The sequence below is a fragment of the Toxorhynchites rutilus genome, chromosome 2 (assembly GCF_029784135.1).
Source record: "Toxorhynchites rutilus septentrionalis strain SRP chromosome 2, ASM2978413v1, whole genome shotgun sequence".
Classification (NCBI taxonomy): domain Eukaryota; kingdom Metazoa; phylum Arthropoda; class Insecta; order Diptera; family Culicidae; genus Toxorhynchites; species Toxorhynchites rutilus.
The window spans coordinates 50,263,119-50,290,269 of NC_073745.1; the positions used below are offsets into that span (position 1 = coordinate 50,263,119).

Sequence of the window (27,151 nt, forward strand, 5' to 3'; positions counted from 1 at the left end):
GACAATAATGTATAGTTTTCCATACAGAATTGTGTGTAAAATCAATTTTTCAAAGTATTTTTATTCGTCAATTACTACGAATCAATATTTACATTTGTATCAGATTGTCCACTCCCCTTTAGTCGTCAAATTTAAAACAAATGAGCCAGTATTCCGATAAAAATAAATATGGAATTAGGTAGCTGATTCGGATTATTTCAGGAATTATAGGGGTTAGCATTTGACGAAAAAAAACCTTCTCCACATATGGTCAATTCTCAACTAGGACAGAGTTGTTGAACTTTTCTTGAGCCCAATTTTATGCATTGAACAGACTCTAATTTAAAAAGTACGCTACTTAGAATGATTATGCAATTTTTTTTTATTTATGTAGTTGCAAAACATTTAAATTAATGAACCAAGTGCTTTTCAAAAGTAAAGAAGAAACATGAAATGTTGTGTTTTTATGGATTTTTATTGATTTTACAAAAATGCATGATAAACTGGATTGTTATCAATCAAATTGAAGTTCTCCAACTACTCTTCAATTCTTTCCTTGGAACCACAAGAATTTTCTTCTCTATTCCATTCCATTCGCCACAAATCTTCCACTAATTTAAATTTTTTATAACAGATTTTTATGCAACATTTTCTCATCTTTCAAATGAAAGCAATTGAAACGTTCTACGCAGCGTACTTTTTGAATTTGTGAATTTTTGAATTTTTTTGAAATCGATCTCAAGGAAAGTTCAATAATTGTTTCTTAGATGAGATGTGACCACAATCGAGGAAGGTTTTTTTCATCAAATGTGATCCTCTATCATCTTGAAATATTGTGGATCAGCTACTTAACAACCTGCATATAACAATATTTTAAAGAGACATAAACGTTTTCGATGCATTATTCAATTTATGAGAATGTTTTCTCAATTGTTTGAACATTACATTAAATTTCCATAGAAAGTTGATTGATTTCTCTTGTTTCAATCGGGCAGCAGGTTTCAGAGCTATGTTTTTTTTTGGAAAATGAAACTTTTTTTTTAAATGGATAGTATTGAGTAATTAATTAATTTGGCGTTGAATTGCTCTCTTATAAACTATTCGAATTTCATAAGTAATGTTTTAAAACAGATTTGAGCGAAGGAAAACCAAAACCAGTCTTCAGAAAACAAACGCAGCGCTGTGCTTGAGTTTAATTTTCAACAACGCGCGCTCAAAGAAAACTCGTATTCTCTCTTGGTGCGAAGAGCACAAAATTCATAAGCACGACAGCGCAAAATGTACCCGGCGCAGAACTCAGATACTAAATATTTCTTCTCACTTGTGTGATGCGCATCTCATTCTATACACACACACACACATACACATCAAATTCTAGCGCCCGCTTTGCCTTCGTTCGTTCTAAGCGAAGCATAAAAACAACAGCGCCCCCCCATTTGAACCGTATACGTTTGTGTGAAGAAAAATATCTCAGCAGATTCAAGCGCGCAGTATAGAAATACGGCGCAAGCACGGCGCAATTTTCAGCGTAAAACTCAGCTTAAAACTGGGCGTCAGTGGACTGTTTTGACCATCGATTTGCTGTGCGTTCATTATTTCATTGAACATTTCGTATTCAAAATTAAAGGATAATTTTCCATTCGATAGAGAATACCTCTGTAGCAATAGGTTCTACTGAAACTTTCTATGAATCAAATGGAAACGAAATGAAATTATTATTGGGAATATATTTTTAAAATCTATACAAACTTTGAAAGCAAACCAAAAACGTTTTAATTTTTTTGCAATGTCTTTTGTCTACAACCCATGCAACATACTAAACTAAAATTATGTACGTACGATAACCCTAAACTGGGAATTTTAAGCTTAAAAATGTTATATTTTATATCTTCATGTCATTATTGATATCAAAACTACAGCGTTCCGAAATCGTTTAAAAATTTCGACTCTTTACTTCTCAATCCTTTGTTAAGTGCAGTACATATATATTAGTGCATGTTTCCTACTTTATCTTTTCTTTACTTGAAATTCTTTTTTCTGAATAAAAAATAATCTATACATATGGAATTGTTCTGTTTGTTTGTGTGCGCTTCAGATACTCGGAAAGTTCGGCACTGATTGAGCTCATATTATGACATAATATACAATCCACTTCAAGGATTGTTTTTGATACTGCCAACACCTCAGGAAATTTTCAGATTTCCAGTTGGAATAAGCACAATTTTGAAATAAAGTTGTGAACGTAAATTAACTTTCTAGGATTGAATATGTTGCCCAAAGATAATTTTTTGGAATTCTGTGCTTTATATTCGGATTCGTATTGTTCAACTGTATGTATATTGCTCGTTTCTGTGTTGGCAAACCAGATAGCCTTTATATAAGAGTGAGAGGGTGCAACTAGTAAAATTTGTAACAAAATAAACTTGAATGGAATTAAAATTTGATTTGCGCGCAATTCACTTAATTCCTTAATTATTCTAATAAAATAAGAAAAAATGTCCACGTGGACAACAGGGGGAGGGGTATGAAAATGTCCACGCATGTCCACGGAAGGTGAAGGGGAGTCTAAAATTTTTCTGTCCACGTGGTATGTGGACAGCCCCATACCCCTGTTTTATTCGTCAGTCAGTGTCGCTGACCAGTTTTAATTTTTCTACTGACACGAACTCCAGTACCGCGAATATAAAAAAAAATAAGCTCGGGTTTCTATGTGGCTCGTGGCGGCAGTTCATTATCCGCGCGACGAAAATTCCGCGTAACCAAATTATTGTTTACCATTATGTATAGCCAATTCGATTGCAATTTGTTAATTTTTTCCCCCTCTCTAAATGCGACTCCAAGCACTTCCCGTAGGAATTTTTATGTAGAGTTAGCTTGTAGGATTTAGAATGTATAGTGTTAGGTTAATTTGTATTTAGTGAGATTAAAATAAAGAGTCGGAAGTTACACGTTGAGAGGATCGGTCGTGTTTTAGTTGCCCGAAGAAAAGCCCAAGATCGTTTGGTCCGCTACAGAATATTATTATTTACAACCTGATTAGTTGACAATGATCACAATCTAACTATTAGAATTTCCTTTTACTTAAAAATGTTATATTGAGATGAATGTTACATTCGGCTAAACGTTGCATTTGGGTGAACATTAGAACACTCTCTAAAAACACACAAAACATAATGTCAGTTAAGTGTGACATGAAGATTACGTGATCTCTTTTCAAATTTGCGCTACGAAAAAGGACCTCTGAATTGATGTAACCTCGTTATTCCATTCAGTTACTAACAATACTGAGTTACATAATAATAACCAAGTTTTTTGTCCATTTATTTGCAGCAATTTTTTTATTGATGTAAGTATGACCTTATATTTGATAAATATTTTTTTAATTCACGTTGTATAATGAACATAAACAAATCGATAACAGAACAAACAATAAAAGTCACATGAGGGTTGTGTCCGAGACACGACCACATAGTTGACGTAGAATTGCGTTAGGCTATCTGTTCCATGCTGATTTTGGATGTTTGTAAAGTGCCTCCAAACTAAATCACCCACTCTATGGCAAATATTGTATAGGAAATATACAATAAAATAAGAAATTTTGACTATTTTTTTGAACCCCTATGAGGTTCAGCATAGGATCTATGATCAAAAACGTACTTTTCAATGTTTTTCATGCCATTCTCAATAGCTTTGAGATCAAAATTTGAAAAAAAAAAGAGCATCTTACTATGTTGTATTGAGCAATATTATTTGAAAAAAATTTCATCATAAATTTAAGTACTAAAAAAAGTCATGAAATATTGAAATTTTTTTTGGACGATTCAGAGATTCACTACTATTTTAATTCGTATTTAAATATGTTCCTACTTCTTTTCTGGATATTTGTGATTTTTTTATTTTAACAGTGTTGTGCGGTACAAAAAAATATATTTCTAAATTTTGATTTTTTTAGAATTTAGAGACCCATTACAGGATTAGTTTATATATAAATTTGTATATTTATTTAAATAGTACGTTCAATACTCGATACATTATGAAAAAATCATGAATATAAAAAACAAGCACGAACACAGCAGTATTGTGTTTCAAAACTTAATTTAATAATCGCAAAATATCAAATTATTAAAAAATTGTGCCGCAAAACTTAGCGTTACTGGAAAAAAACACATATCAAAAACTGGTACATTTAAATGAAAATTATATTTTAATTGATCCAAAAATTAAATAAAATCCTAAATTTCGAAATGCCAAAAAATTACCTTAATTTTAAAAATTTTATTTTCTAGAATTTTTTTTATAATTTGTTGTGGTACACCATAATAGAAAAAAGGAAAAACTACGTTTTTGACTACAGCTCTTATAGTGAACCATAAAGGGATTCACAAAAATTATTTCTAGTTTTTCTAGTTTTATACCTTATACAAAATTTTCCATAGCGTTGGTGATAAAATTTTGAGGCACTTTTCACGAACACATGTATTCATACTATTATAGATTTTAGGATAATAACAAAATATCAGAAAAAGAACAAAAGAGATTTTTTTAATTATTGGATTTTTTATGAAAAAAATCACAAATATCAAAAATCACGTTCGAACATATTTAAATAGAAATTAAACCAGTACTAAGTCTCGAAATTCTAAAAAAAAGTATCAACATTTTATAAGTATATATTTTTTGGTATCGCGCAACACTGTTAAAATTCTGAAAAAAAATCACACATATCTAGAAAAGATGTAGAAACACATTCAAATACGAATTAGAGTAGTAGTGAATATCTTAATGTTTCAAAAAAATTATCAATATTTCAAGATTTTTATTAGTACTTAAATTTTTGATGATTTTTTTTAATAATATTTCTCGGTACACGATATTAAGATGCACTTTCAGTATTTTTTCAAATGTTTATCTCAAAGCTATCGAGAATGGAATGAAAAACATTGAAAAGTACGTTTTTGACCATAGATCCTATGTTGAACCTCAAAAAATTCAATAATATACTCAAAAAAATAGTCAAAATTTCTTGTTTAGTACCCCATACAATATTTGCCATAGAGCGGGTGTTTTGGTTTGGGGGCACTTCTTACTTCCATACCCGGCCAGACCCTTTCATAGATCCATCTTCATGATGACTGATTAATAAGCGTTTGAAATTGGACAATTTTCACAATGCGATCGATTTTCGTTTTTCAATTTGTACCCCCGAAAGACGTAAATACACCCAGGTTTTTTTACGAGTTTTTTTTTTACGCGGATTTTCGAATTAACGCGTTTTTTTTTACGCGGATTTTCCAATTAACGCGGTTTTTTTAACGCGGTCACCGCGTAAAAAAAACTGAGCAATATCAAATCTGTCCCTCATGCTTCCTGAGACCATATGACGGAACTTAGTGTTATTGACGGATATTAGTGCCGCACCTATGTGCCAGGTTCGATGCATCTGTAGCGAACACAGATTCAATTTGCCCGCGTTGTTCACCACCACCTATGCCAGTTTCGATGGGAACGACCACGTCAAGTCGGAGGACAGATTTTGCAACGCAAATGCCTGACAGAACAGAAAGAATTAGACCAGAAGCAGTTAGAGTTGGAACAGAGGCAATTAGCGCTGCAGAGAAAGCATTTCCAGGAGAAATACAAGCTGGGTCGCTAGCTGATGAATCTGCAAGTGCAAGAAGAAGTATCTCGAGATAGCATAAAGCTTGTGCAAGAATGGGTTCGGATTTTCCAATTAACGCGGTTTTTTTCTCGGATTTTCCGATTTTTGCGCGTAAACCTGAGCAACATCACTTCTCTCTCTCAGTTCATATCTCTCCCTTTCAAGCTCCCTCAGAGCGTATGCCGCACCCCATCATGATTCTCAAGAGGATTTTTATGTGACCTTTTTTTCTTTACGGGGAGTTTCCAATTAACGCGGATTTTCCAATTAACACGGTTTTTTTTTCGCGGATTTTCGAATTACCGCGGTATTTTTTTACGCGGATTTTCCAATTAACGCGGTTTTTTTTACGCGGTTTTTTTACGAGGTACGTATCCCCCGCGTAAAAAAAACCTGGGTGTCATACGTCAATATTCGGAGATACGTGGAACAAAGGACACAGCACTAAAGCCACTTAAGACTGCCATACTAATGAAACACAAATTTCTGCATAATTCGAGAACTAATCAAGCAAACGGAATCAAATTTGTCATGCGGAGGTTTTAAAGAGCACGATACGTTTCTATGGTGTTTCAACACTCCTACCCCCTCTCTAAGGCCATACAAATGAAATACAAGTTTCTGCATATCCCTAGAAATAATCGGGTAAAAGGGGTAAGCGCAAAACTCGAGGAAAGAATCGTCCGATTTGAGATGTCATCATTTTATTGTATTTTCTCGTTCTCTTTTGTGTGCACGTAAAAGCATCTTTTCATCTTCAAAAGCATGCCACTGGAGAAAATGATTTCTGATAGATCATGTTTGAACAAACGAAAGCAGTGAAACGGTCAATCGGCAAACTGTGATCTTTGCAGAATCGATCTTCAAAACATCGAAAGCATTTTTTACAATTTATCTACTTATTCTATATGAGTGTCGTCTTTTCTTTGAACATGAAAAAGAAACAAAATTCTATTTGCAAATCAAAAGCAGTTTGTTTTGCTTCTCAAAATGGAGGTTAGATCTCAGAAAAAAAGTGTTTTCTAGGGCATTCATCTTGTACCATCATGGGAACATTTAATTAAATACATAAAATGAAAAAGCATCATTAAAGACTCAACAACTGGTATTAATTTTATGAAACCATGATATCAATCATTCACATTGAGCAATATTATAGCTCAATTAGTGCTAATTTGGACACTCCGGGTAAAAAATAATGTTAACGAATAAAAATAATTATTGAAAAGAAAAAACTGCTTCGAAATAATAATAGTAATAATATTGAAAGTTTCGCGAAAGTCGTGGCTCGTAAGGCTCGTCCGGTCATTGTGGTAAAGCCAATAGAGTCTGGCAAGAAAAATGGTGAAACAAGAAAAATTTTGAAAACTAAATTAGCTCCTAAAATACACAAAACAGAGAATTTCAGGAACGGTAATCAATCTTGGAGAAGGGTTTAGTACTCTGATTCCAAAGCCAATAACACCGGAATTAAAAATTATTGGGATGAGTGATCGATATTCCTCTGATGTTTTCATTGACTACTTAAAGAGTCAAAATGAAAACATTTCAAATAATGATGTCAAGGTCGTTGCTGAATATGAATATCCACGCTTGAAATATAACAAAATTCAACACGATAATGTAAGTTGACCATGATGCTTACCGAAACCTGATGATTGCTAGCAAAGTAAGCATCGGGTGGGATAAATGTACCGTGGGTGGAATTTGGAATTTGGAATTTGGATATAAATCATCCAGCTTATAGCACACAGTGTCCTTTCTATCGGAAACTGTTGGATAAGAAAAAAGTAACTTTTTCCAAACCAAATAGCAATTTAGAAAAAAATATATTCGAGAAGAAGTTAGGAATAATTTATTTGAATATAGCTGGGCTTCCTACAAACTACGCAGAAATGCCATATCTTGTAGAAAATATGCGTCCTCAGATGGTTTTTCTTTCTGAGACTCACATAATTGATGAAGGATGACCAATACAACGTTCCTGGTTATAAAGTTGTTTTTTGCTTGTCGCACTCCAAACACACCGGAGGTGTTACAATTTATTCAAAAGAATCAGTTAAATTTAAAATTCGGTTGAACGAAGCTGTTGAAAACAATTGGTTCTTGAATATTTCAGTTGAAAGAGGCATGCAAATAGGAAATTATGAATTTTATATCCTTCCCCCAGTTCTAGTGACTAGCGCTTTCTAGAAATTTTGGAAAACTGGTGGGAAAGCATTGTTGATGAATCAATTGAAACAATTATCACATTACTTAAAACAATCTGTTAACGAAGCTACTAGAATACTAGAATAGACGGATTTCGCGTGATTTCGCAGTGATTTGGCACAATAGGTGTGTCCCAAAGAAAAAACGACGCATAGATGAGGATAAGACGAACCAAAATATTCCAAAGGGTCCATTTTGTTTATTTTGTATATAAACTAGCTGACCCGGCAAACTTCGTACCGCCCCAAATCAATTTTTTTATATCAACACCTCCAAACATTCACGTTTTCTTACTTACGATCATGGGTCCAATCGCAGAACTATTCATTGATTCATCTTCTAATTTTTGTTAATAATATTCTAATTGATTTAATCTTCTAATTAACCCTTTAAAATTTACTTTTAATATACATTTCCTAGGACTTCTACGCAAACTCGTCATTATAATATCAGATTTTCAGACACAATTCTCGTTCAAGATTTTTCAACCACTTGTGAATAACATGTTTCTCCGTTACATCGAATAAATGTTTGATACAGAAAATATGATAGAATGAAGGTAACCCTAAATCGGATAAATCCTTCTTCGAGTTTTGCTCTTATCAACACATTCGACGATCCCTTTTTTTATTTAGAGAAGAAGATATAGGAGTGCGTTTTATCACATTAAAATTTATTTCAAATCAATTTCGTTGGCGCAAACATCAAATGGACTAACAACGCTATGTCAATATAGAACATGTGGAAATTGAATTTTCCGAATTCTCCCATTTCCCTTCAGAGTTTTTATGGGACCCCCTCTCCATTCCAGAGGAGGGAGGGATGTCATACTATCATATAAACATTTCTCGAACCCAAAAACCTCCACATCCCAAATTTGGTTCCATTTGCTTGATTGGATCTCGTGTTATGCAGAAGTTTGTGTTTCATTTGTATGGCAGCCCCCTTCCCCTTATAGAGGGGAGAGGAGTGTAATCACCGTAGAAACATTTCGTGCCCTCTAAAACCTCCACATGCCAAATTTGGTTCCATTTGCTCGATTGATTCTCGAGTTATGCGCGTGTCAAACCACTACAGAAACATTAATTGCCCCTTATATTATTATTATTCATTGATTCTCGAGTTCTGCAGCATCCCCCTGGGGGAGCGGGAGGAGTGTCTATCCAACATAGAAACATTTATTGCACCCTAAAACGTCCACATGCCGAATTTGGGTTCGTTTACTTTATTAATTCTCGAGTTATGAAGAAATTTATGTTTCATTTGTATGGCAGACCACCCCCACCCCCTTAGAGAGGGGGAAAGGGTCACGAAGTATCGTAAAAACCTTCCCCGGTCCCAAAAACCCCTACATACAAATACTTCATCGCGGATGATACTGTCCTGATTCAATATCACCTAATCCTAGACCAAACATACGCAGCTGATTCACCTAGAATTTGTCAGGTGATAAAATAAAAAACAACTCTAAAAAAAATTCTAAGACGTCAATTTACACTGAAAAAAATCTAAGATCGAAAAAATCGAAAGATAAACAACGATCTTCACGAAATTCGATAAAAAAAATGGACATCGAAATATGGTTCCCGGAATAAATCGCCACAGAAAACGACTGCAACAGAAACCACCGCTTATAAAATGTGTAGTAGGCTATAAATATTGTGGCGCGGTATTGTATTTCAAAACAAGAATTAACCGGGCAAACGTATCGCCCCAGGCAAACGTAACGCCCCGGGCAGACGTATACCGTCCGACGCTCGCTAGAGCTCGGTCGGACATTGCTAAATGATCGTATCCTATGTTTCAAACTAACCGGGCAATCAGTGGATCCCAGGTTTGCGTGCGAGACACCGCCGCTTCCGACGGCGGGTCGGCGGTGGACTCGGATTGCGTCATCTTGGCGGCATGGGCCGCCTCGATTCCTTATCCTCGCCAAATGGGGACTTCGTCCCCATTACATTGTCCTCAGAATAAATTTCGAAAAACGAGAACAAGAGAATAAATTTATAATAGAAATGTGAGGCACATGATGTTTTTCCCGCGCCAAATATTTCTAGCCTACTACACTTTTTCTAAGCGGTTGTTTCTGTTGCAGTTGTTTACTGTGGCGATTTATTCCGGTCACCCGAAATATAAAAAATCGATCATCTAAAAATCGATCAAAGATCACCCCATCCTTATTTATACCACATTCGGCTGATTTATGTGTTTTGAACCGTGAACGTTAGAGATGGGCAAAACAGTTCACTTTGATGAACGGTTCAGTCACTAACCGTTCATCTAAGTGAATCAGTTCTTTTGAACCGTTCTTTCGTTCAGCGGTATTAAGAACAACATAGAAAGTTAGCTGCAACCCAACATCAATAGACAGCTATTCATTGATATCGTTGGATTGGATAGTGTACGTATGGAATTTATATTTTTGAAATTTAGTCTTTCTTCAAAAGTCGCAAACTGTATGTGAAAATATGTTTATCGGCCGACAAAAGTGTATGTAATAATAACATAAAATATATGCAATTTTTCATATTTTCTGTTTGGACAATACACAGGTTCCATGTAAGATTTCATTCAGAGAAAAAATACAAACCATCATGATAACACGTACGCGCAATAGGCCAAACAATGGATTGAAAGCAACGAAAAAACTTTTTTCTTAACTTGCCCTCACTATGAGATTTTATGTTACCTAATTCATGAATCGCCCCAGCTTTCCCGGATTTTTTCTGATAATCCGGAAGTATATTAATATTACGCGGAATTGAAAGAATACATGAAATTGAAAATATATAGCTTTGCCTTTAAAACTACGAAAATCTAATTTAATTTTTAATCCAAAATTGTGTATACATTAACAAAATAAACCTTGCGTTACATGCATTTTGCTCATAAATGACATAAATGACCATTGTTTTATTTTTCTTACAAGCGTTCTCGTTATATTAATCTATTCCGTCCAGCACAAATCAGTTAAGCTGCACTCGTCCGTTCGCAAACAGTTCGCCCGCAACAAACACTTCGTTCTCAAACAGTTCGTTCCCAAACAGTTCACTCTAAATCAGTTCGCTCTCAAACAGTTCGTTCCCAGACAGTTCGCTCTTAATCAGTTCATTCACAAACAGTTCACTCTCAATCAGTTCGCTCTCAAACAGTTCACTCGCAAACAGTTCGTTCTTAACCAGTTCGTTCACAAACAGTTCACTCTCAAACAGTTCACTCGCAAACCGTTCTTTCGGAATCAGTTCGTGGATAGAACTACCGTTCTTTGAAAAAGAACGACCGTTCGTTCACTCTTTTCGGCGAACTAGTTCTTTTGTACCGTTCGTGAACGGTTTGCCCATCCCTAGTGAACGTAAGCGTAGCTTCTAACTGCAAAGTAGAAGCGTTTGTAGGAGAACGATAAGATTACAATAAAGTTTGACAAACGCCAATAAACAAATCTTGGACTTTCAGTATGATGATTGTTGATAAGGCTCGTGAAACTAAAGAGCAAAGACATTATCAGGTGTTTAAGAGGAGCTCCTTGTCAGTCAAAGATTAACGAGTATCGTCAGATGAGTATTGAAATAGCATAACGACTACTGTATGCTCATGAGTTGTTTTGATAAATCGTTACTGATCAATTAATTATTTCACGTATTGCTAATCAATTCCGTCCGATATCGAAATACTCATAACAAATCGTATTAAATGGTAGACGATTCTGACAAATGAGAGCAAAATCCGATTGCACCCCACACACAGCTTAACACTTTCGAAAAATATTTCATTTTATAATTAGACACACTACTGTTATTGCCTCGCATCACGATACGGTAGAACCGTTCCGTCAGTGAGTGAGCAAAGAAGGAAGAAACCTCGATCAACAGCGTATAAAAACGCAATACATTTGCAGCCCAGAACTTTGACCTTCCTTTGTCAGTTCTCGACCCGCTTTTGGTGCTCCTTTTTCTATCTTCTGAGTTTTTTAAAGAATGATTGAAGGGTTTTAAAGGACAACACCAGCGAAACAGATGTTGGACACATGCGGGACAGATTTAAACGTCTTCTTTACCTGCCTTCGTCTGTCATCCTTTTGTGAAACATGGGTCATTCGTGGAACGAAGAAAAGCAAATCAGTGCTCAAGTAAAGATTCCCCATTCTCCCCACTAGCTTGCCACCCACTCACCACGTTTTCGAGCACCAACAGCATCTCCGAGGGTGTGAAAAACTGAAGCTCACTTTCAATCTTCAATTGTGTCTTATCTTTATGGACTTCTTCACACATCGTTTGCTACCGTTCGATCTCCCACTCCCTAGCGCAAGGATGGATTAATAAGATTCGCTGGGAGAATGCAACCGCGCCACACTGTCTCCTCCGGTGTAATCCTAGCCAGGCGGCCGGAGCGACAAATTTGCCACACACCATCCTATCCAGGGAGGACGGAACGCGGCAGAAATTTATGGCGCACACACAATCGGAGCACACGCGAAGCAATAGGCTCTTTTGTGTGCATATCTCGATTCACGTACCGTCGATTAATCCGATTCGTTCCCTCCCGGCGATGATTTTCCCCGTTTAGAGAAGATATGACGGAAATGATGCCGATGGATGGACGACGGCTGGGTGGGTGGCGGTGGCGGCGCAAGCGATTTTATGTTTACGGTCTCACCATTCATATTGCTTTTAGAGGCAGTAGCAGCAGCAGCTGCGTTTTTCGGTGTGTATGTGTTGTGTTTTTTCATTCGCGCCGGGGGCTTTTTATCGTGTTACAAAACCGTACGGCACTCCATTAATTCGATTTTCGAGCTAATGTGTTGTAGCTGCCTGCAGAATGAATACACTTTCTCCCGGTTCGCTCTCTGTTCGCTCGCCCTGGGTGTATTCGGTTCTGCTCATTGACACGGGAGAGATCGTGACGGGTCACCGGTCCCGGCGCGGCTCAGGAAGACAGCCGGCGCTTTTGTGGAAATGTTCTTGGTGCAAATAGGTTACTGTAGGGTTTTGATAGGTGTGTGCTGTGGATTTGTCGAACACTAGCTGACCCGGAAAACTTTGTCCCGCTCAAAATTTGTTTTTTGTTATCAATACCCTCAAACATTCACGTTTTCTTACTAAGCGCAAATTCATGAGTCCAATCGCAGAACTATTCATTGATTGATCTTCTAATCGACCCCGTTGAATTTACCTTTTACTAAAAAATTCCTAGTACTTCTACCAAAACTCATCATTATAATATCAGATTCTTTTCAGACACAATTCTCGTTCAAGATTTTTCAACCACTTTCAAATAAGGCGTCGTGCACAAATTACGCAACGCTAAAAATGAGGTTTTTGGAGATTAACGCCCCCCCCCCTTGATATTGTACTAATTCCGCTTCGTCGATTTGGGAGTTTGCGGACTTAATAGGGGGAAGCCGGGAAAGACGGACACCCCTGTATTATTGTATACATTACATTTTTATTTTAAATTTCAATGATATACAAACTTGCAATACAGTGTATCAACACCTGTGATACTTACTTTGTACACTAAGCTGGCTTTCTGCTAAATTTAGTAATAAAAACAAAAAATAATCTACAGAGAGCAGCTCGATGTAAATTTTCGTCTGCAGAAGATGAGGTTCTCATTGTTATCTAGTAATTTTTTTGGAGTGTTTTTCGCTACATGAGTGTTTTACCATCACTTCTTTTCCAATTTATCGAATCAGCGGAGAAGTTTTATCATTTTTACTCCAGAAACATTTATGAAAACAAAATACTAATCAAGTCGGGTAAGACGGACACTCCACCGACTGAAGATGAACATTTCATTTTTGAAACAAATTAATTATCACCTCCTTCTTTGTTGACCAGATGCCCATTAACTACGTTTGCAAGTGCAACCAGATATCATGGACTAATAAGCAGAGCGGTTTTTAAAACCTAATCCGAATTTGTCATTCCGAATGCCGGAAGCTATTTTGGACATGGAAAAATTATACAAATTGCAAGCCTTTTAGGTGATTTTAGTCTAGCCTTTTTTTTTCGATCATTTTTAAAGCCATATCTTCAAGACCACCAAAACTTATCAAGTACATGAACTTGAATTTTCAGATAGTTATATTCTTTTCCAGCCCAGGTGTCTGTCTTTCCCGACTCAATTTTTGTTTAAAGTCGGACAAATTCATTTTGCAAAATTTCTGCCTCAAAGACAAATTTTATTATAAAAAGAGACCTAGACTACCAATTTGAGGTGAGATAGCTATATATATTTTTTGTGAAGTAAAAAAAAATCAACGTTTACTTAAGGTATCCGTTTTTACCATCGTTCCCCTATATTCTGCTTTGACGGGATATCCATCGATCGCTAGGTTATTCCACAAATCAGCTAACGATTCCCCTAAATACTAAAAATGTTTTATTTCCAATTCCGGGTCCCTTGTTTCGAGTTTTTATCCATGAGAGATCCCTCATGATCACGAGAAAGTATTTAACCTGCCGGAAAAGAGAGACAATCCAACTCAGTTGAATGCACTGCATGCTGGAGAATTGGTAGCAACTAATATTGCATCAAAATTCAATTGATTAAAATAATAGATCGAAAATATCTATGACCTTTCGAAAACGAGGGTCCTCGTCTGGTCTTCCATCCACATTAATTATGGTTACTGACTTGAGTATTCTTCGGTACCGAATAATCTCGAATGCAGGCAGCTCGCACATATTTTAAAAATCGATCCCATGAGGAAATGCGTTCGAAGAACAGTGCCTTCCTGAACAAACTGCAACGTATATTGGAAAACTGCATAGAACAACTTCAGCAAGATCGAGGTGCCCTAGCTTTATTTTGCATCCTGCGGTAACAGACCGAATAAGCTTGTTTTCCAGCCATAACAAAATCATGATTCGGTAGATTAACGCAATATTCGAGATGCATTAAACGGTGCCTGCTTACTGCCCATTACAACACGTGTCTTATCTTCTTGGCTCAGGAAACACACCTCTTTTGGTTTCAGAATCGAAGCTAAGGGCGCGTGAATTTATTCAGGAATAAAAATAGAATTTTGTTACGTAACGATCACGGCTAAATATCAGTTTTATGCATGCAGGTACACGAAATACCGCTTCTTCAGGTCGTTTACCAACCACCTAGCTCCTCTATTCTGTTCCGATTTGGCAACGGCTCATTACTCCAAATCATCCAAGTCCAACTACAAACAAATCAATCAGGTCAAGTCCAACTACAAGCAAGAAATATGCGTGAGCAAAAGCTTGGCATCCAAGAGCCAAGGAGAATTCGATGACATGGTTAAACGAATCAACATTAGGGATGCAATGTTCTGGGTAACCGAGGCTTGGGACGTGGCACCGGTTGATTCCATTGTCAAGTCATAGAGAATGCTGTTATCCCTTTGTCGGTTGTAAAAGAACGCATACTTTCGATTTTGCAGAAACTGATTGACCAGAACAATACCGTGCACGTCAAGGACGTGGAGCTTGAGGCTCTGAACGACGATGACATAGTCAACATTGTTTTGAATCCAAACATCTAAATTTCTAAAATGATGAAAATCCGTTTTCGCAGAGGGCGCGAATGTTCCATCAGTTTTAGGATTACATCAGGTTGATGAAGATGAAGAGTCCAAAAATTGGGTTTCAAATGAAACAGCCTTATGTGTAAAGTTATTACTTGGTCTAAAGAAAACGAATTGCCATTGGAAACAATTCCTGCTGCGAGAATTAAGTAAAAATATTTCAGAGAGAAATGTTAATTTTTAATGTTTGCTTCGTTGCATATTATGCACATAAGAGTGCCAATTAATGTCTGGGAAAAAAAGTGACCTTCGAGTCTTTCCCGCGAGAAAATACCTTATGCAAAATTTCAGCTCAATCGGACATTATTAACTAGTGTCGCACAACCGTCAAAGTTTCAATCTTTTGAAAACCGTAAAATCACCCAAGGGATATTATCAACAATCGATTTTCGGGATTTAGATGACCAAAAAAATCGAGATTACAGTAGATCTCGACGTTTGATGCAATTCGAAGGCATTTGGCATCACTATTGTTTTTTCTACATTTCGATTTCATGCACTTCCATCTTGATTGATTTTACGGTTTTCGGAAGACTCAAAAGACTTTGGCGTTGTATAGTGTATTTTTACGAGGGAATCAAAATTTTTCAGAAAGTCCCATTCGTAAATTTGAGATGACCATTTTCATTGGCACTCTAATGCATCAAACCTACCGCAAATGGTTGCCCGTTGCCAATCCATCGGATTATTCACAGTTCTCATTGGAATTATCAATCGTCAGAAAATTCAATCGAGAAGCTGCAGCGATTAACGATTGGCCTTAGCGTTTGCGACTCTACGTAAAGAAGAAATGGTTGAATAATTTTGCCAAAAATGTTAATTCTGAATACTGTTTTAGTTGAAAACGTATATTTTACATTTCATTAGCAACAGTAATAAGAAAATTATAAACAGGAGAATGAAATGTAAATTCACATCAGATGTACGAATAGATTTACGAATTGAGTGTGTGTGATTATCAACATTGTAATAATTTCCTTATACCCCATCCTTTTCCTGAGAAAAATATGTCACCCTTTTAATCTCGAGTCCACCGCGAGTAATCGGTTTCCCACATTACTAACCATAGATTTAAGAAAATTGTTTGTATATATATATAGTTTTAAAAACATATTTAAGAATTCGGCTCCTTTAAACTTATGTAACTGAGCCTGTAAAAATAAACGAATTTATGAAAAAAAAAAGTAATAAGAAAAAATCATTGCGGCCCGCGGCTGTAATGAAAATTCTAATGCGGCCCGCACCATGTCTATACCTGGCCACCAATGGTTTAAACAGTCAATGTTTTGAAGACTCAATATTGATTAAAGTACATCTATTGTGGTATGAGATGTAAAGAATAGATAACTTATATTTTATTGAAAATCTACTGAATATATTCAAGAGGATGGGCCGCTTTAAGAACTGTACATTTGAGGAACGAGATCTTATTAAACGGTTGATTGTGGTTGGAAAAACATACCGCGAAGTGCAAGAAATAGTACATTACTCTTCTAAAAAGGTATATAATGAATTGTGATGGAAATACAAAGGTGAAACTCGCAGTCCAAAGCAAGCAACATCTTCACAAACCGATCGTCAGATGATTAAATGGTAAAAAAGTATCCGCATATCACTTCAAGAGAACTGCAAGAAGAATTAAATCTTTCGATTGGAACGTCGAACATACGAAAACGTTTAATTGGAGCCAAATTGCATGCATGAATCCCGAGAAAAGTGCCAAGTGGCAAGCGCCTATTTGTACAATATCCCCGAGGTACAAAATTTCCACCACAGTACATCGTAAAGACAGTCAAACATGGCGGCGCTAACATCATGGCATGGGGATGTTTTTCATATAACGGTGTTGGACCTATGCATCGTATACCAGGGATCATGAATGCTGTTTATTATGTGGAAAATCGTAGAGAATATCATGCTATCATACGCAGAGGAAGAAATACCCTTGAAATCGGTGTTTCAAGGGTATTTCTTCCTCTGCGTATGATAGACAATGTTTCAAAACACACGAGCAGAAGAACCAAAGCATGGTTCCAAGATAATAACTTCGAAGAGACGAATTGGCCAGCTCATTCCAATGACCTAAATCCAATTGAAAATTTTTGGGGCGATATTAAAAAAGCTGTTCGCATACAATGCCATTGAATACGAAGGAACTTTGGGTTGCAGTTCAACAAACGTGGGCAGAAATAGCTACCAAGAGGTGCCAGAGTGGATTCTATGCCACGCAGATGTGCAGCAGTGATTAAGAATAAGGGATACACTACAAAGTACTAACATTACTGATAAGTTTTACACAGAAAATGTCTTGAATTACTTGCACTTTTTGTTTTGGTTGCTCTTATTATTTTTTGCTGCTATTATTTCGAATATGATAAAAATTAACTCTGCTGTATTCTAAGCCAATTATTGTTATTTTGACCAGGCTGTAATATGTAATTGATGTACTAGTCAAATGCGTCACAAATGAATAAGAAAAGAAATAATAAAGAGCAAAAGATTAAATACGGTTAATATTCTTTTCAATTCCGAAAAACTGCTGTTATTTCGTACATTCTATTCATTTTATATAATATTGTCGTGTGAAATCGCATATCAGTGTAACAAGCATCGTTATTCCGTTGTATACAACTTTATATACGTCTATGATATGGCATATAAATACATCGCCTCCCATTTGCATGTATATGCCAATTATATGCCCCATATATCACCCAAATGTGTCACCTCCAACTTGGGCATTTTATACGATTTGATGTTCGCTGGATAATATACTCACTGATCAAACAAATCTTGAAAATCGGACTACATTCTTTCATTTCTCTGTTATCAGTTTAACGATGTTATATTCATCTCCAAATTTGACCTTCACCTCAAATCCACACCGTCCAACACCACCCACCCAAATGTGCTATCCAAAGTGCCCCCCTGTGACTGTTGGTCCGCGGGGTCGAGCGGATTCCTTCCAGCAGAGGAGACACATCACATGTCCCATAAAACCTTTCCATTTTCATCAAAATCTAACCCCCCCGTCTAGCGTCGTGTGATGAAGGACGAGTTTTGACTGCGAGAGGGCGAGGAGCGCTCAAACACGACCGGCAGCAGACGGATGAGGCCGACCAAAACAGAGAGCGGAGCGAACGCGCGAAAGTGTATGTGTGTGTTGTGCTTTACACCTATTCCACCCGTACGGAGGAAACCTTAGCACGGCTTCTAAAGACGATACGACGATGACGAAAACGAAAGAAGCGGGTATTAGCGTTAAGACGAAAACATCGGTTCAAAAGGAAGCAACTCAAAAACATGGAAACAACACACGAATGAACCGTAAGAATGAAGATCCACAAAAGAAAATATGACTAATATGCGCGTACTCGATTTCATCGATGCTTGGATATGACGAATTTTCGTTGGCTTGCATCACCAACACACTCGGAACACACCCTCGTGTTCGTACGATCAACACAGCAGGTTCGAAGAGTGATATGAGCATAGAGAGTCCTTGCTTACAAGCGGCTTGTGTGTGTGTGCTCGATTTTCCCGGAGAGCAACACCACAAACACATCGTTATCGGGGTCGCTCGCGCGCGCCCCCTCGATATCTACCACAGCGGAGCGAAATCCTTCCCACCAACACCACAATCGAAACGGCAGCGCACATTCGGGAAAAGCCGTCTGTTTTCGGTCGGTCGCGGGGTCGCAGTCGGCTGGGTGACTCAGTTTCCTCTCAGTTGAACGACGGATTTCGGCTTGAACGCGTGCACTTTCGATCTGCTCTCCGGCTCTGTATAGTGCGCTCGTGTGCATATTCTTTGTTCTACGGTGCTGCGAAAAGTGTGTATACCTAATATCAGAGAAAATCGTGAAAACAGAAAACTCGCGTTGTTCGCCGTTTTCAGCTGCACACAGAATTAAAAGAGGAACGCGAAATAGATACAGATATTGTTGTTGACGGCAGTGTGATGTTGATGGTGCATAATCGAGATCAGCAGCTGAAGCAGTAGAAAAAATATATTGCACTATCTGTCTCCACAGAGTGATAAAAGGGGAGGTTCTTGTGTATTTCGTGTGTTTTGGCCAGCATCAGCTAAATAAAGGCGGCACGGTTAAATTGTTGTATTTTTCACTGTGCACAGCAACAAGAAGAGAGAACCAAGCGCAAGGGTGGAATTACTGATGACGAGTAGTGGATGTACAAATATTAAAACTCGTAAATGAGTCGGATTTCGAATCGTGCAGATGTGCAAAACTGATCGCAGAAGCCGACAAGAGCAATAGGATTCGAATTGTGCAGTGTTTGTGTTTGATTGGGGGAGTGCAACCAAAGGGAGTTCCTCCGAGGAGTCGTGGAAAACTGTACGAGAGTCTGCAAGTTCAAAGCGGTTCCATCGCATCGCAGCTGTGTTTCGCTAATTTCGGGTGAGAGCTTTGTTCCATTTCGTAGGATTAAAGGATATATGACGCACATACACACAGCACAGTATTGCGTTATCCGCGTTATGGCGTGTTCGGATTATGCTTCCTCCTGCGCTCGGTCGAATGTGGCACAACACACTATTTAGTCCAGTAACGGACTGTTCTATTTCCCGAGAGTGCAAACACAAAAGATGAGATAAAAATTGGACACGTACATGAGGAGTGAAAATAATGCATTGACTCACGCCCAGGGGGTTGTTCCATTAGCGGCGAACGAAGTGTATATGAGGAAGGCACGAAACGGAAAAATATTGTCGAAGCTTCATTATCCTTCCCCACGATCAATGCTGTCGTCATATGTGGTGTGGTGTGCGCCGGATGGTATTCTGATAGTCATTCATTACAAGGTTACTTTTGCCTTCAGAATGTTGTTTTTTATTCGACAATTGCAGAGAGCCCAGTGATTTCCTTCGAAATGTTTTCACGTTTCGTTTATTATGTTTTTTCTACGTCGTATCAATGTGATTGTTTTGATTAGTTGTACACAAACTTAATCAATTAACGATTGGGAAAAATAATGCTTACCGAATGTATAAACATGAAACCTGATTTGTTTTCCATTAAAAATACACGTTTATCGTTCTCGAATGGTTTAAAATATTTTATTTATGTAATGACCATAAGATAGCCAAACCAGTCTCATAGTGCAATTTTCGCAAATTTTCATAAGAAACGAATTGCTGCTCAGCCTGTGCGTATCCCATCGATGAAAACAAATGGTAATCGGAAAGAGTCAAGTCTGGTGAATGAGCCACATGTAACAGTTTATCCCATTTGAGTAGTTTAATCGTTTCACTGGACGGAGCATTGTCGTAGAGAAAATCCTCTTTGTGTTGAACTTTTCTGATATTCCGGCCGTTTTTGGAGCTGAGCACGACTCAATTGCTCTCGGCAACGTTCACTTTTAACAGTTCCACCGGTTTTCGGCGTCCTCAAATACTTTCAAATTGTACCTGTATGGTACTATCGATATTTTGAATTTCGATATTGAAATGACATAAAAAAATTGTAAGGGGTTGTATCTAGCATACGACCGCATATTTTCGACGTAGAACTACGCAATTACATTATGCAATCCACTTGTTTACCACTTCGAATATTATTTTAGAATGCATCGAAATTTTTGTAATAGATTACAATTCCACAGACTGAACTTAAATCGATAAAGCCTTAATCCTATTTTAAGATTTTAAGATTATGTTCTTCGTTACAAATAAATTTAATGACCATTCCTTTACGTTTGATATGATGCCTAGGACTACCAAAATATGTGAACGAAAGAATTGTCAAACGATCATAGTATTTTACATTTTCCTCTGAAATTATTGCACATCTCATGTTTACGTAATTCTCGAACCGCGAAAGTTCATTCACCTCTAGTATCTTAAATGACGATTTTCCAAGGCTTCTCAGATTATAAAAACGTTTTAAGGGAACATATTCCGGTTTGCACAACGACAAGCGAGTACAAAAGTACTCAGCACCAAAAAATACCCCGACTTGCATGTATTTGCAAAGCGGATTCCCCCAGGCACGTTAGTTTTGAAGTCCGTGTTAGGGAAACACAGCTCGGTGGGAACAAAAATACCCCTGACTTGCATGTATATTTGCAAAGCGGATTTCCACAGGTACAACGATTTTGAAGTCTGTGTTAAGGAAACCGTAAATCGGACCTATCAAAACTTGGCAGTTAGGGCGTTTAGATAACGCTTGACATTTTACAGTTGTTCAATTGTTCATCTCATGAAAAATAACATTTTATTAATTGTGATGGACGCTTAGGAATATTTCCTATCAACTGATGCAAACATCTTTCCGATCTGTTAAGAAATGTTCGAGTTATAAGCATTCGAATTACATGTAAGATTAGCACACAAATCGGCAGAACAAATGTATGGGAAAAAGGTAATTCTTTAAGTCTTCATGAATTTCAACCGTTCAGAGATTAGCAAATTGTAATGTATACCCTATCATATCAAACAAATCTTAGAGAATTTCCGATTCGATTGGTATGCAAATCATGAGAATTCGTACACAGTGAAAATAGTTATTAACGTTTACTTTATTTCATAAAAACGTGACCTGTTTTCTGATTTGGCACCCTTCCTGATAGACGTAGTTCTACGTCAAAAATGACGATTGACATGACTTTTAACCTTTTACATTCGTATGTATAACTATTAATATGTGAATTCCGATTTCATATTTATACATCTGGTGTAGTTTGATACTGTCGGTGCTTACTAAAAATAAAACACTTGTGTAAACGGACACTCAAATCATCACAACATTTGTCAAGCATATTTTCAGCAAACTACGGATCGTTCAGCTTCAGCTCTCGTCACCAATTCTCTTACCTGTCTTCAATCGACTAAGAACGGGTGGTTTGAAGTGATAGTTATAGTTTAGGATACAGAAAAATGACAACCGGCCCATATCAAACGAATATGATCGTTGTTCATAGGTTTTGTTGAATTTGTTGTCCATAATTCGTTTTTTTCGACTAATTTGCTCTCTCAAGCAGCATATCTTTATTTGCCATCAGTTCTGATAAGAATTTTAATAGCACAGCATACCCTACAGAACATTCTAAATTTTGGATTGGAAGCAAAAAATGGAGCTGTGACCAGAGATGCCAACCTTCCTGATTTTTCAGGATTTCCCAAACTTTTTGACACGTTCCCTGATATCCTGACAAACCCTCAATTTTCCCTGATTTTTCTGAAATGATCCTGAATTTTTCTTATTTTGTACTTTTTACTTCTTTTTATTAAATTCGTTTATTTTTACAGGCTCAGTTACATAAGCTTGAAGGAGCCGAATTCTTAAATATATTTTTAAAACTGGATATAAACAATTTTCTTAGCTCTATGGTTAGTAAGGTGGAAATCCGATTGCTCGCGGTGAACTCGAGTTTAGAAGATACTTTTTGCTTTATTAGAATTAAGATTATCCGTAATAAATGTAAGGAAAACGCACCAAACGCAGATTTTAAGAGTTGCTGGTACAGTGTTTCAGGTTATATGAAAAGTGGAAGTATGGGAAATGAATCACAAATTGAACTTAACACGCAGAGATCTCGCAACGATCCGTCTCTCACGGTAGACCACAACTCACTGCCGGTTCTACTACTATTCATTGGAGTTCTCTACGTCGTCTGGTTCTCTCACTCTTACATAAATATACGATGTTTTCCTGGTTGGAAATGAGAATTGTCATAAGAGCCTACATAAAAAAGCTCTCCAGTCCGCACTTGCATAAAGTTTAATCATTTTATGTTTATTATCTATATATTCCGAAGCGATTCGTTATATTCAAGATACCCTATCAACATTTATTAAAACTTGAAGTTGACATGATTAGCATGTGGAAAGGCAGTTTCAAATCGTTATATTTTGAATGAAAATAATTACTTGTTGTATTTTGAATACTTAAAACATGTAGTCCTAATTTTTACTTTACAACTTTGTTTATACATTTCCTGATATTCCTCAAAAACTCATCATCATTAGCACACTCTTTCGTAATCGATCTCGAAGCTGAACTTATTCATTATTCTCGAAGCTCCATTATGAGCTTCTTCTAATCAAACAGTCGATAAATTCCCACAACAACTGCTCGCAACAAACTAAAGGAATCTTCCGGAATTAGTCAATGTGATGTCAAAGCTTCCGTGTTCCATCAGAGCAACGCCAAATTTCATGTCTCTTCGACTACACGACAAACTTGAATAAATGTAGTCTGCCTATAAAATGATGTGATGTGTTTCCAAAAATCGGTTCGAACTCTCCGGAAAACACAATGTGAGCTATCTTGATTTCTCCTGATTTTTATTTCCATTCTCCCTGATTTTTCAAAATTATAGTTGGCAACCCTCGCTGTGACCATCATAAGAAAGTCTTGTCATGCTGACCTGAGAGAGAGGAGCCAGCTTACATTTGTTGTGATCACCCTTATGTCAGCGCGAACCAGTCACGGTGAACCAAGGGGAAGTATTGAAATATGTAGAAAATTTCAACATGACATTTTTTGGCAAGACATTTTATGTGAAAATAATTTTGACGTCGGACTACATCTTTCATTTCTATACTGGGGTGTAAGTTCAAAGCTTCGAGAACGAGAGTGTTACATTGGAGAAACAAGATTTTGAGCTATAAAACCGCTTCGCCGGTTGAAAGGAATGGTATGATAACCGTTTCATTCGAAAGATAAAATGTCTACGCGTTATATGTGTGTTACTTATTGTTCCAAAAACTTGTATCAATAGCTCAAAAATTGTTTTAAAAGCAAGCTATTGAAATCACAAAAATCTGTATATAAGCATGTGCCAGCTCGGAAATCCACTCAATTATAATTGTACAGCGGTTAGATCATATTCGAACATTTACTGCTGCAAAAAAAAAAACAAACTTGCTGCTGTGAAGAAGGCGCCCAGCAAGAAGAAAGCTGCTGCTACTACTAGTGTGGCTGCCCGAAAGTATTTTTAGCAAATCAAATCAATGTTTTCAGCAAATCAAATCCAGTTCTTTTCAGAAAGAGTTCATCAAATACTGCGGTCAAATACATTCTTTTTGTAATTTCTTCGATCAAGTGCGATCAACGTAAGATTACGATGAATCTCGAGAAAGACAATTCATTCCTGCTCGACACTCGCACAAACAATGTTCACTCATCAATGTCACAAACGGGAAGTGGGTGTTGTGAGGGAGGGCAGTGAGCACAACATTTGTAGACTGATTGGTAGCGACAGATATGTTGTCTATGGGAAATGGTATACAAATTATATCACACATAAAGGGGAGAAAGAATCTTGACCCTTTTAGTTTTGTTCTTTTTGAATGGCGTTCACGTTCCCTGTGGAACTTTTGCCGTCTCAACGTATGCATTAACTAGCGTCATTTAGTAATACTAAGTAGAGATTTCTTCAGCCAAATAATATGCCAAATAACACTTGAATGTATTCCGAGGGGCAAGCTCTAGAATACGCGTGACCACAGTGCAAGTCAAAGGAAATTTCTGTGACGAAAAATCCCTCCGACCAGAACGGGAATCGAACCCGAACACCCGGCATGATAACGTGAGACGCTAACCACTCGGCCACGGGTGCACATCCTTTTAGCTTTGTGGACAAGACTAATTGGTTCACCTTCGCTATCGGTCAATTCGATTGGATCTTCAGTGATACTATTGCCTTGATAAGCGACATGCATGTCAAATTTAAAATTTGTATATGAATGGTCCATCAATGATGGGCAGGAATATCATGGCAAAGATGACGAGAGACTGGTAGGATAATTCTCGTCTTCATCCGAATCGTGATCACTGCCTGTTAAAAATGCAGACACAGCATCTTTTTATTATTTCCATCGAACACAAACGAAATTCCCTCAAAATGCACCTGAGAGAAATAAATGTTAACTGTTTTCATTGGAAGATTAGCACTTTTTATATATTCCACATACGTTGCATATTCAAATTGCATCGGAGAATATACAATCATCGCCCTCATTGATAAAATCGATTCATTGAGCTTGCAGCAATATGCCAACCTGGAACCAGTGAAAGAATGAATGAAAGAATGAAAGAATTCGCGAAAACTGGATGAACGATCGAAAGAAGTCACAAATGAGCCAAAAACACCCATAAATTCACACAAGATCTCCACCGACAAACAAATCATAAAAATCAGTTTGCTTCTTATTTCGGATATTGTTTTAGAAATCATCGAAATAATTCTTTAGGGCAACCATATCGAAATTATCAAAAGTAAAAAAATTTGAATGGGCCGATGCTGCTGGAAGCCATGATGTGGGCTGACCTGGTACATCCTTTATTATTTCCTACATGATCAGTGTTCAAATTTTTTACCCCCCATATATTCCTATTAGACGCAGTCCTAAGTCAAAAATCAAATCGGGGATAAAAACGCACAAATGTACTCACAAACAAAGGTTCACGTCAAGCTTGAACACTTTTCTCATAAATGAATAACAACAACTTGCTTGATTGAAATTGTCAGATTGGAATTTTCTTGATGAGAATGGGTAAAAAGAATAATAAGAAAACAAACTATCTGTCATTCAGCTGGCTCCTCTCTCTCAGATGCTGACATGACATGTTTCTCTGAAAAATCCTTCTACCTTATCTCGTCCGGTTCACTCTCATATTTTTGAAGTTTTTCTGACAAAGCCGATTGACCGCAAAGCGATGTTTTGTAAATTGGCCATTGTGTCGTTATTTTCGCAAGATACGATAATCTAAAGTCAGCTGCTATCCTGGAGAGCTGTGAGGGTGCACGTCTCTTCCGTTTTCAAATTTTTTCATCAAACAAGTAAGTAACAAGTAATTTCATTCTACGAATGATAACTAGGCACTTGCAGATGATTTTATTTCATAAACCGGAATTCTGTTGAGCCAACTTCTAGGCACCATGCAGACTGCGACATCTACGCTACACACAGTCCTTCTACCAAAGCAACTAGATGTAATCATTCAATCCGTCTGCACCTCAGTGTAGGAAGGTATCGTCTTCTATCCGACAGTCAACGGATCGGTGCGGCTTGCCGTTCAGTACCTCAGGCCTTGTATTTATCCGACGAAACAAACCTTATTTAACAGCAACAATTATATCAGATAGTCAACATGCTCTTCAACTATTAACTTCGCGACTGCTTGATCACAATATTCACTCATTTATCCGTTTCATTGCGGATGGATATCCGTCTTTCCCCTTTTCATCGATCATTATCCAGTAAGTTTTGAAAATATTGAAGCAAAAACTTTTCCAAATACTCGGTAGTCGTCTGCAAGTCTTCGTTTGGCTCCGTTATTACCCATTCGGGAAAAGCGGGAAATGCGGGAAAAAGTCGGGAATCAAAATACATCGAGAAAAATGCGGGAAAAAGTCGGGAATTGTTCCACGAAGTCGGGATTTTTTTGCGCAGTGTTTTTTTCGGCTTTCTAATAAGTTACTGCATGTGTTTTAGCGCATTACGACTTTCTAAGCAGTGTGAATCTTTGTTTTTCAAAAAATACTGTCGGCAAGGTAAGGAAATAAGAGAAGAATAAGCTTTAGGAAAGCCATCCAAACTCTAAACGGAGTTTTACATTAGTTTTCCGGTCAAAGATGTACAGTATTGTCGCACATGCTATGGAATATAGGCTGCTGGAACAAAAATTGATTTTTTGTGTTACAGCTGCATCGACAGTTAAATAATTTTTGCGTGAATGTCAGACAGTGGCACCGATGGTTCCTTTCCTTTTCGATGA

General features: G+C 37.2%; 1 protein-coding gene across 6 annotated transcripts in view; it reads left to right on the top strand.

Moving 5' to 3' along the window:
- Nucleotides 1–27,151, top strand: part of LOC129769034 (RNA-binding protein 24-like) — a 213,996-nt gene that overhangs the window by 84,979 nt on the left and 101,866 nt on the right. For 2 of the 6 annotated variants that reach the window (XM_055771034.1, XM_055771036.1), the window contains one exon: nucleotides 3,310–3,325. The exons of 2 other annotated variants lie outside the window; for them this stretch is intronic. The gene's annotated coding sequence lies outside the window, so the exon portion shown is untranslated. Of the gene's footprint in view, nucleotides 1–3,309; nucleotides 3,326–19,130; nucleotides 19,826–27,151 lie in introns of those variants that run through there. 2 more of the 6 variants (XM_055771032.1, XM_055771037.1) reach the window with 1 other exon arrangement.